Source organism: Amblyomma americanum, chromosome 1, assembly GCF_052857255.1.
Source record: "Amblyomma americanum isolate KBUSLIRL-KWMA chromosome 1, ASM5285725v1, whole genome shotgun sequence".
Lineage (NCBI taxonomy): Eukaryota > Metazoa > Arthropoda > Arachnida > Ixodida > Ixodidae > Amblyomma > Amblyomma americanum.
The window spans coordinates 556259239-556269447 of record NC_135497.1 but is presented as its reverse complement, the minus strand read 5'-3'; the positions used below and the strand labels follow the sequence as shown (position 1 = coordinate 556269447).

At 47.0% G+C, this 10209-nt stretch overlaps 1 non-coding gene across 1 annotated transcript; it reads right to left on the bottom strand.

Moving 5' to 3' along the window:
* Nucleotides 1–7971: 7971 nt before the first annotated feature.
* Nucleotides 7972–8045, bottom strand: TRNAP-CGG (transfer RNA proline (anticodon CGG)). The gene has a single exon. It is a non-coding gene; the product is annotated as a tRNA-Pro (tRNA).
* Nucleotides 8046–10209: the final 2164 nt, after the last annotated feature.

The following is a 10209-nucleotide window of genomic DNA, read 5'->3' as shown; positions in this document are numbered from 1 at the left end:
CCGAGAGCATGGGACAAACTTTTTCAACTTACAAGGCGCTGAAAACACTACATTTATTCCATATTTGCCTGCCACCTTCTTGATGCTGTGGGAAAGGCAGTGAAAATATGGCATGACGAAGGGAGGGGTCCTGTCTGCACTTGGATCTTTCCTTATTGCTTTTTTCATCCTCTGAAGAAGGCACTCACATGAGCTGCGAATTACTTCCTGAGGGTAGCCCGCGGATTCAAGTCGCTTGACTTGATTATGGAATTTAGATGAAAGAGAGTGAACACATGACTTATGAAGGGCAGACAAACAACACGACATGATAATACTACGCTTCACTAACTTCGAATGAGCACTTTTATAAGGTAGGAGGCTTTTGTTGGACCTGGGACTGTAAGCCCAGCAGACGTGAACATCAGAAAAATGCAATTTTAAATCTAGATACTGAATGCGGTTGTCCCTTGTTACTTCATGAGTAAAACGGAGTCCTTGCCCCTCAGAGGAGAAGGTGGCGAGAATGCTAGCAACCGTGTTGTCAAGGTCAAGATTAGTACTGTAATCTAATATCACAAGATAGTCGTCAACATAACGAAACACATGGAACACCAGATGCTTTGAAAGCTCTAGTTTCAAGCGCCTGTCAAAGGAAGCCAAAAATATGTCGCACAAAACAGGAGCTACAGAAGAACCGATACAAATACCAGACTTTTGAACATAATATTGCCCGTCATGAAAGCTAGCGGTAGAGTTAAGATAAAACTGCAAAGGTTCTAGGAACTGCTCTGTGCTAATGCCAGCAGTATTCTGGAATTCAACTTCACCATGTTCGTCAATACTGTCTCTGATTGCTTTGAATAAACCACCATGAGGCACGGAGTAAAACAAATCTTCTACGTCGATGGGAAAGGCCGTAGAAGATAACGGAATTCCGTCTTCCAGGACTTTTACCAGGTCCTTCGAGCTGCGGATGAGGTAAGGATCACCGCCTGCAAGTTTGTCCAGGTGTGGTTTTAGAAAGGATCCCACAATGTGTTGCCAGCTGCGTCTCTCCGAAATAATAGCGCGAAGTGGGCAATCCATCTTGTGTGTTTTGCCGGTGAAAAACATCTCCAAAGAGTCCCTCTCGGCTTTTGAGACCGAAAGCGCGACAGAACTAAGGTTCATTTTCTTAATGAGCCTGGTAGCTTGCTTTCGCTGTATTTTCCCTTGGAATTCAATCGGATGAAAGTTCTTCAAGACAGCTTCCCGGGCTTTTTCAGCAAACATTCCCTGTGGCAGGACAACGAAGCCGCCCTCCTTGTCCGCTTACATTATTGAAAGGTCGTTGGCGCTCAGGAAGTTCACAAGTCTCTTCACTGGGGCCTTCCGTGAAGTGAAACGACACGTTTCGCAGTAAGCAGCCCACAGAGTCGTTGACAGCCCGTTCCTTGTCCTGTAGAGAGGCAAACGCCTCCACACGGCGTACCATGGCTAGTAGTTCAGAACGTCTTGCTGAAGGTTCGAAGCAAAACTTCGGTCCCTTTTGCAGCGTCTCTTTGATGTTACTAGGAAGGTCGATATTGCCCAGTATCGAGACGGAACCTTCTGTAAGTGTTGTCCGGAGTTTTGCCGGAAGCGTGAGACGCATTCTCTGCCAGAGAAACTCGGTCGTCTGCGCTGAAAGTCGCTTGTATTCTTGAAACCGTCTTGCGGCTACCCAATCGTTAGATTCTTGGAAGACGATGAACTTTAAGCCAGTCTGTGTAGAGCCTCACTCGCCTCCAAACTTCTGATTTCATTATCTTGCACATCCTGCGAGCGTGCCCCCAGGAAGAACCCGGGACGCCAAAGAGCCCCTGAAGTTGAGGTGGGACCATCTTCCTCCTGAGGTAGTAGGCCTGCACTCGCGACTGGCACGTAGACAGAGCGATCAGGTTCACAAAGAAGAGCGCTTCCTTTGACAGGCGCCTGAAACTAGAGCTTTCAAAGCACCCGGTGTTCCATGTGTTTCGTTATGTTGACGACTATCTTGTGATATTAGATTACAGTACTAATCTTGACCTTGACAACACTGTTGCTAGCATTCTCGCCACCTTCTCCTCTGAGGGGCAAGGACTCCGTTTTACTCATGAAGTAACAAGGGAAAACCGCATTGAGTATCTAGAATTAAAATTGCATTTTTCTGATGTTCATGTCTGCTGGGCTTACAGTCCCAGGTCCAACAAAAGCCTCCTGCCTTATAAAAGTGCGCATTCGAAGTTAGTGAAGCGTAGCATTATCATGTCGTGTTGTTTGTCTGCCCTTCATAAGTCATGTGTTCACTCTCTTTCATCTAAATTCCATAATCAAGTCAAGCAAATTGAATCCGCGGGCTACCCTCAGGAAGTAATTCGCAGCTCATGTGAGTGCCTTCTTCAGAGGATGAAAAGAGCAATAAGGAAAGATCCAAGTGCAGACAGGACACCTCCCTTCGTCATGCCATATTTTCACTGCATTTCCCACAGCATCAAGAAGGTGGCAGGCAAATATGGAATAAATGTAGTGTTTTCAGCACCTTGTAAGTTGAAAAAGTTTGTCCCATGCTCTCGGAAGAGAAAAAATAAACAAGATCGGAACGCAGGTCATGCAAGAAGAATCATCAGACCAAGTTCACCAGGTGTGCCTCCGAGGTTATCTACCAGATACCTCCATCTTGCGGGCGGGTTTACATCGGCCAAACTGGCCGGTGCTTCAATGAGCGAGCCCTTGAACATAGACGATCGATGCACACCGGTACAGGCAGCAATCTGCCATTACACTGCAAAAACTGCGACAGCCGCAACTGCGTTCCCTTCCTAGACAAAACTGCTTTCCTCTCCTATGCACGCAGCAAAACTGAAAGGGAGGTTATCGAAGCTTTCCTGATAGCCAAAAGGGGTGACGACTGCGTTAGCTCGCCCTCGCTGTCGCTATCGACACCAGACTAGAGTTTTTAGAAGGGCACGTTCGTGTTCACATCGGATCTGATTTACCTGTAAATTTCTGCTGATGTTTCTATCGTTGAACCCTATGGTGATAGAGTTTTTCTTATTTTTTCTTATGTTCTCTGGCCTTATTAACGATGTGTTTTTTACAAATAAAATCAGTTGGAAGTCTGCGCTTTGTCTGTCGATTTGTGTGCCTCTCGTCCCGTCTTGTTCGCGCAGTTTATACCCTTTCTGTATGTGTGAAGCATGAGTTTTCTCGGCACCGACGGCCCCTGGTTCGTTCGCGGCTGTTACAGGGATACAAAAGACCGGATTATAATCGTCGTGTGTAGGTTTAAGCAGTTCTGAACTCTCCTTTGATGCAAAAACGCGCATGCACTTAACACCACTCCCTCCTCAGTGTGCGAAGACTTGCAATGAACGCCGGGTGCACAGAGACGAAAGGCTTCATCATCGCCCCAAGGAGCGAACTCACACAGCGTTCACTAAGTATCTGAGAAATTTGTTGTATGCGGATGAAAAAGAAAGTGCGGCTTAAAGTGAAAGTGTTGCAGTACAGTTGTGGCTCTTTACGTTAATATGTACAAATTGAAGTATGATTAGTTTTCTTAGGCACCAAATTTTCTGCATGTATTTACGCACCATGAATATGAAAAAGCTGTACAGGCAATGGGCAGGGTGAAAATGCAGAGCCGTTGGGGTCCGTGAATTGTTGTCACGTTATTACGAGCAGCAATAAAATCTAAATCTCGCGTGCCCTGATCGGTCGCTTAGCTTCCTCTTTAAGAGGCGCCTATGATGCAAACAAAGAAAGCGATTTAATTCACCTTTATCATAGCACAGGGTACGGCGGTGCCTTACCATCCGAGGAGATTGCCTAAATTGTTACATGTTCCGGGTTGGTGGCGTCTTAACGTAGCAGCAATTTTCGGCAGCGGACATGGGGCACCGAGACCTCCAGTTCCAAAATGGTTTGGTGTGGTTTATGGAGGTTTTAAGTCCCAAAGCGACTCAGGCTATGAGAGAGCCGTAGGGAAGGGCTCCGTAATTTTTGACCACCTGGGGTTATTTAGCGTGCACTGACATAGCACAGCATACGGGACTCTAGAATTTCGCCTCCATCGAAATTCGACCGACGCGGCCGGGATCGAACCCGCGTCTTTCGGGCCAGCAACCGAACGCCATAACCACTCAGCCACCGCAGCGGCAAAGTTCCAAAATGTGGTATCTTGTAAGCTCTTCGCATTTGAAAAATGTGGAAAGAAGTTTTGTCTTCGCTTCCAGTTTCCAAACATCTTCCATTTATGTGAAACTCGTGGAGGCAAGTGTTTCGGTTCAAACTGCTGATCCCGACAAAAGCAGCGAAAGAAAAAGAATAAAGCATACACAAGTATACAAGATCCTGCGCCGAAGTGCATAGCGTCGTACAGCCGCGAAAACATGCATTTCGCCGAAAGAATGAAGCAGCACAAAGCGGATGTCAAACAACAGAACGGAGCGCGGTTTGAGAAGACTGACTTTAGGGAAGTATTGTGCTGGACACTGAGCCGCGCCCGCTCAGAAGACCATTCTTGAGTCATGGAATTTTCATCAGACGCGGGGCAATGTTAAGGAAGCCAACATTATTCCAATATTAAGGAAGCCAACAGTCACCGAAACCAAGGTGCACAGGGGATGGTTTTCTATTTTTTTTAAATTTCTAATGCCAATAAATCGGTTTAAAAAAATTACTTATGAACCAGGAGAAAAAACAACCATGCTGCCGGTGGGATCTGAACCCACGACCTCCGAATAACGCGTCCGGTGCTCTTACCAACTGAGCTGTGGCGACGGCTGTCCAATCTGCTGCTTTCGTGGGTATTTATGTTTTGCGTGTAAGCGAACATTGAGAGTGTTCACCAGCGCCACCCTCGTTCATAGCGGTAGACGTGCACGTCCTGTAATACCGCAAGTGTGACGTAGAACGTCATGTAACGGCGAGGGCGGAAACTGTGCGAGAGCCCTCTTATGCTACCTATGGCATCAAGACTGCCAGAACCGAGACCCCCGTTAAGCTATTAGCAGACCAGGCAAATGAAATGAGGGGCTCGTTTGATAAGGATATTAAGGAAGCCAACAGTCAACGAAACCAAGGTGCATAGGAGAATGTTTTCTATTTTTTTAATTACTAATGCCAATCAATTGGTTTAAAGAAAATTACTTATCAACCAGCAGAAAAAACAACCATGCCGCCGGTGGGATCCAAACCTACGACCTCCGAATAACGCGTCCGGTGCTCTTACCAACTGAGCTGTGGCGACGGCTATCCAATCTGCTGCTTTCGTGGGTATTTATGTTTTGCGTGTAAGCGAACATTGAGAGTGTTCACCAGCGCCACCCTCGTTCATAGCGGTAGACGTGCACGTCCTGTAATACCGCAAGTGTGACGTAGAACGTCATCTAACGGCGAGGGCGGAAACTGCGAGAGCCCTCTTATTCTACCTATAGCATCAAGACTGCAAGAAATGAGACCCCCGTTAAGCTATTAGCAGACAAGGCAAATGAAATGAGGGGCTGGTTTGACAAACATATTAAGGAAGCCAACAGGTACCGAAACCAAGGTGCAAAGGGGAATGTTTTCTATTTTTTTTAATTTCTAATGCAAACCAATTGGTTTAAAGAAAATTACTTATAAACGAGCAGAAAAAAACGACCATGCCGCCTGTGGGATCCGAACCCACGACCTCCGAATATCGCGTCCGGTGCTCTCACCAACTGAGCTACGGCGACGGCTGTCTAATGTGCTGCTTTCGTGGGTATTTATGTTTTGCGTGTAAGCGAACCTTGAGAGTGTTCACCAGCGCCACCCTCGTCCATAGCGGTGGACGTAGCACGTCCTATAATACCCCTAGTGTGAGGTAGAACGTCATCTAACGGTGAGGGCGGAAACTGTGCGAGAGCCCTCTTATGCTACCTATGGCATCAAGACTGCCAGAACCGAGACCCCCGTTAAGCTATTAGCAGACCAGGCAAATGAAATGAGGGGCTCGTTTGATAAGGATATTAAGGAAGCCAACAGTCAACGAAACCAAGGTGCATAGGAGAATGTTTTCTATTTTTTTAATTACTAATGCCAATCAATTGGTTTAAAGAAAATTACTTATCAACCAGCAGAAAAAACAACCATGCCGCCGGTGGGATCCGAACCTACGACCTCCAAATATCGCGTCCGGTGCTCTTACCAACTGAGCTACGGCGACGGCTGTCCAATCTGCTGCTTTCGTGTGTATTTATGTTTTGCGTGTAAGCGAACCTTGAGAGTGTTCATCAGCGCCACCCTCGTCCATAGCGGTGGACGTAGCACGTCCTGTAATACCGCAAGTGTGACGTAGAACGTCATCTAACGGTGAGGGTGGAAACTGCGAGAGCCCTCTTATACTACCTATAGCATCAAGACTGCCAGAAATGAGACCCCCGTTAAGCTATTAGCAGACAAGGCAAATGAAATGAGGTGCTGGTTTGACAAACATATTAAGGAAGCCAACAGGTACCGAAACCAAGGTGCATAGGGCAATGTTTTCTTTTTTTAATTTCTAGAGCCAATCAATTGGTTTAAAGAAAATTCTTATAAACCAGCAGAAAAAACAACCATGCCGCCGGTGGGATCCGAACCTACGACCTCCGAATATCGCGTCCGGTGCTCTTACCAACTGAGCTACGGAAACGGCTGTCCAATCTGCTGCTTTCGTGGGTGTTTATGTTTGGCGTGTAAGCGAACCTTGAGAGTGTTCACCAGCGCCACCCTCGTCCATAGCGGTGGACGTAGCACGTCCTGTAGTACCGCAAGTGTGATTTAGAACGTTTTCTAACGGCGAGGGCGAAAACTGTGCGAGAGCCCTCTTATGCTACCTATGGCATCAAGACTGCCAGAACCGAGATCCCCGTTACACTATTAGCAGACAAGCAAATGAAATGAGGGGCTCGTTTGACAAACATATTAAGGAAGCCAACAGTCACCGAAACCAAGGTGCATATGGGAGTGTTTTCTATTTTTTTTTAAATTTCTAATGCCAATCAATTGGTTTAAGGAAAATTACTTATAAACGAGCAGAAAAAACAACCATGCCGCCGGTGGGATCCGAACCTACGACCTCCAAATATCGCGTCTGGTGCTTTTACCAACTGAGCTACGGCGACGGCTGTCCAATCTGCTGCTTTCGTGTGTATTTATGTTTTGCGTGTAAGCGAACCTTGAGAGTGTTCATCAGCGCCACCCTCGTCCATAGCGGTGGACGTCGCACGTCCTGTAATACCGCAAGTGTGACGTAGAACTTCATCTAACGGCGAGGGCGGAAAGTGCGAGAGCCCTCTTATTCTACCTATAGCATCAAGACTGCAAGAAATGAGACCCCCGTTAAGCTATTAGCAGACAAGGCAAATGAAATGAGGGGCTGGTTTGACAAACATATTAAGGAAGCCAACAGGTACCGAAACCAAGGTGCATAGGGGGATGTTTTCTTTTGTTAATTTCTAGAGCCAATCAATTGGTTTAAAGAAAATTACTTATAAACCAGCAGAAAAAACAACCATGCCGCCGGTGGGATCCGAACCCACGACCTCCGAATATCACGTCCGGTGTTCTTACTAACTGAGCTACGGCGACGGCTGTCCAGTCTGCTGCTTTCGTGGGTATTTACGTTTTGCGTGTAAGCGAACCTTGAGAGTGTTCACCAGTCCCCCTCGTCCAAAGCGGTGGACGTAGCACGTCCTGTAATACCGCAAGTGTGACGTAGAACGTCATCTAACGGCGAGGGCGGAAACTGTGCGAGAGCCCTCTTATGCTACCTATGGCATCAAGACTGCCAGAACCGAGACCCCCGTTAAGCTATTAGCAGACCAGGCAAATGAAATGAGGGGCTCGTTTGATAAGGATATTAAGGAAGCCAACAGTCAACGAAACCAAGGTGCATAGGAGAATGTTTTCTATTTTTTAAATTTCTAATGCCAATCAATTGGTTTAAGGAAAATTACTTATAAACGAGCAGAAAAAAAACGACCATGCCGCCGGTGGGATCTGAACCCACGACCTCCGAATACCGCGTCCGGTGCTCTCACCAACTGAGCTACGGCGACGGCTGTCTAATGTGCTGCTTTCGTGTGTATTTATATTTTGCGTGTAAGCGAACCTTGAGAGTGTTCACCAGCGCAACGCTCGTCCATAGCGGTGGACGTAGCACGTCCTGTAATGCCGCAAGTGTGACGTAAAAGGTCATCTAACGGCGAGGGCGGAAACTGTGCCAGAGCCCTCTTATGCTATCTATGGCATCAAGACTGCCAGAGCCGAGACCCCCGTTACACTATTAGCAGACAAGGCAAATGAAATGAGGGGTTCGTTTGACAAACATATTAAGGAAGCCAACAGTCAACGAAACCAAGGTGCATAGGGGAATGTTTTCTATTTTTTAAAATTACTAATGCCAATCAATTGGTTTAAAAAAAATTACTTATCAACCAGCAGAAAAAACAACCATGACGCCGGTGGGATCCGAACCTACGACCTCCAAATATCGCGTCTGGTGCTTTTACCAACTGAGCTACGGCGACGGCTGTCCAATCTGCTGCTTTCGTGTGTATTTATGTTTTGCGTGTAAGCGAACCTTGAGAGTGTTCATCAGCGCCACCCTCGTCCATAGCGGTGGACGTCGCACGTCCTGTAATACCGCAAGTGTGACGTAGAACTTCATCTAACGGCGAGGGCGGAAAGTGCGAGAGCCCTCTTATTCTACCTATAGCATCAAGACTGCAAGAAATGAGACCCCCGTTAAGCTATTAGCAGACAAGGCAAATGAAATGAGGGGCTGGTTTGACAAACATATTAAGGAAGCCAACAGGTACCGAAACCAAGGTGCATAGGGGGATGTTTTCTTTTGTTAATTTCTAGAGCCAATCAATTGGTTTAAAGAAAATTGCTTATAAACCAGCAGAAAAAACAACCATGCCGCCGGTGGGATCCGAACCCACGACCTCCGAATATCACGTCCGGTGTTCTTACTAACTGAGCTACGGCGACGGCTGTCCAGTCTGCTGCTTTCGTGGGTATTTACGTTTTGCGTGTAAGCGAACCTTGAGAGTGTTCACCAGTCCCCCTCGTCCAAAGCGGTGGACGTAGCACGTCCTGTAATACCGCAAGTGTGACGTAGAACGTCATCTAACGGCGAGGGCGGAAACTGCGCGAGCCCTCTTATACTACCTATAGCATCAAGACTGCGAGAAATGAGACCCCCGTTAAGCTCTTAGCAGACAAGGCAAATGAAATGAGGGGCTGGTTTGACAAACATATTAAGGAAGTCAACAGTCACCGAAACCAAGGTGCATAGGGGAATGTTTTCTTTTTTTCATTTCTAAAGCGAATCAATTGGTTTAAAGAAAATTCTTATAAACCAGCAGAAAAAATAACCATGCCGCCGGTGGCGTCCCAACCCTCGACCTCCGAATATCGCGTCCGCTGCTCTTACCAACTGAGCTACGGTAACGGCTGTCGAATCTGCTGCTTTCGTGGGTATTTATGTTTTGTGTGTAAGCGAACCTTGAGAGCGTTCACCAGCGCCACCCTCGTCCATAGCGGTGGACGTAGCACGTCCTATAATACCGCAATTGTGAGGTAGAACGTCATCTAGCGGCGAGGGCGGAAACATTGCGAGAGCCCTCTTATGCTGCCTATGGCATCAAGACTGCCAGAACCGAGACCCCTGTTAAGCTATTAGCAGAGAAGGGAAATGGAATGAGGGGCTGGTTTGACAAACATATTAAGGAAGCGAACAGTCACCGAAACCAAGATGCATAGGGGAATGTTTTCTATTCTTTTTAAATTTCTAATGCCAATCAGTTGGTTTAAAGAAAATTACTTATAAACGAGCAGAAAGAACAACCATGCCGCCGTTGGGATCCAAACCCACGACTTCCAAATATCGCGTCCGGTGCTCTCACCAACTGAGCTACGGCGACGGCTGTCTAATCTGCTGGTTTCGTGTGTATTTATGATTTGCGTGTAAGCTAACCTCTAGAGTGTTCAACAGCGCAACGCTCGTCCTTAGCGGTGGACGTAGCACGTCCTGTAGTGCAGCAAGTGTGACGTAGAACGTCATCTAACGACGAGGGCGTAAACTGTGTGAGAGCCCTCTTATGCTACCTATGGCATCAAGACTGCCAGAACCGAGACCCCCGTTAAGCTGTTAGCAGACAAGGCAAATGAAATGAGGGGCTCGTTTGACAAACATATTAAGAAAGCCAACAGTCG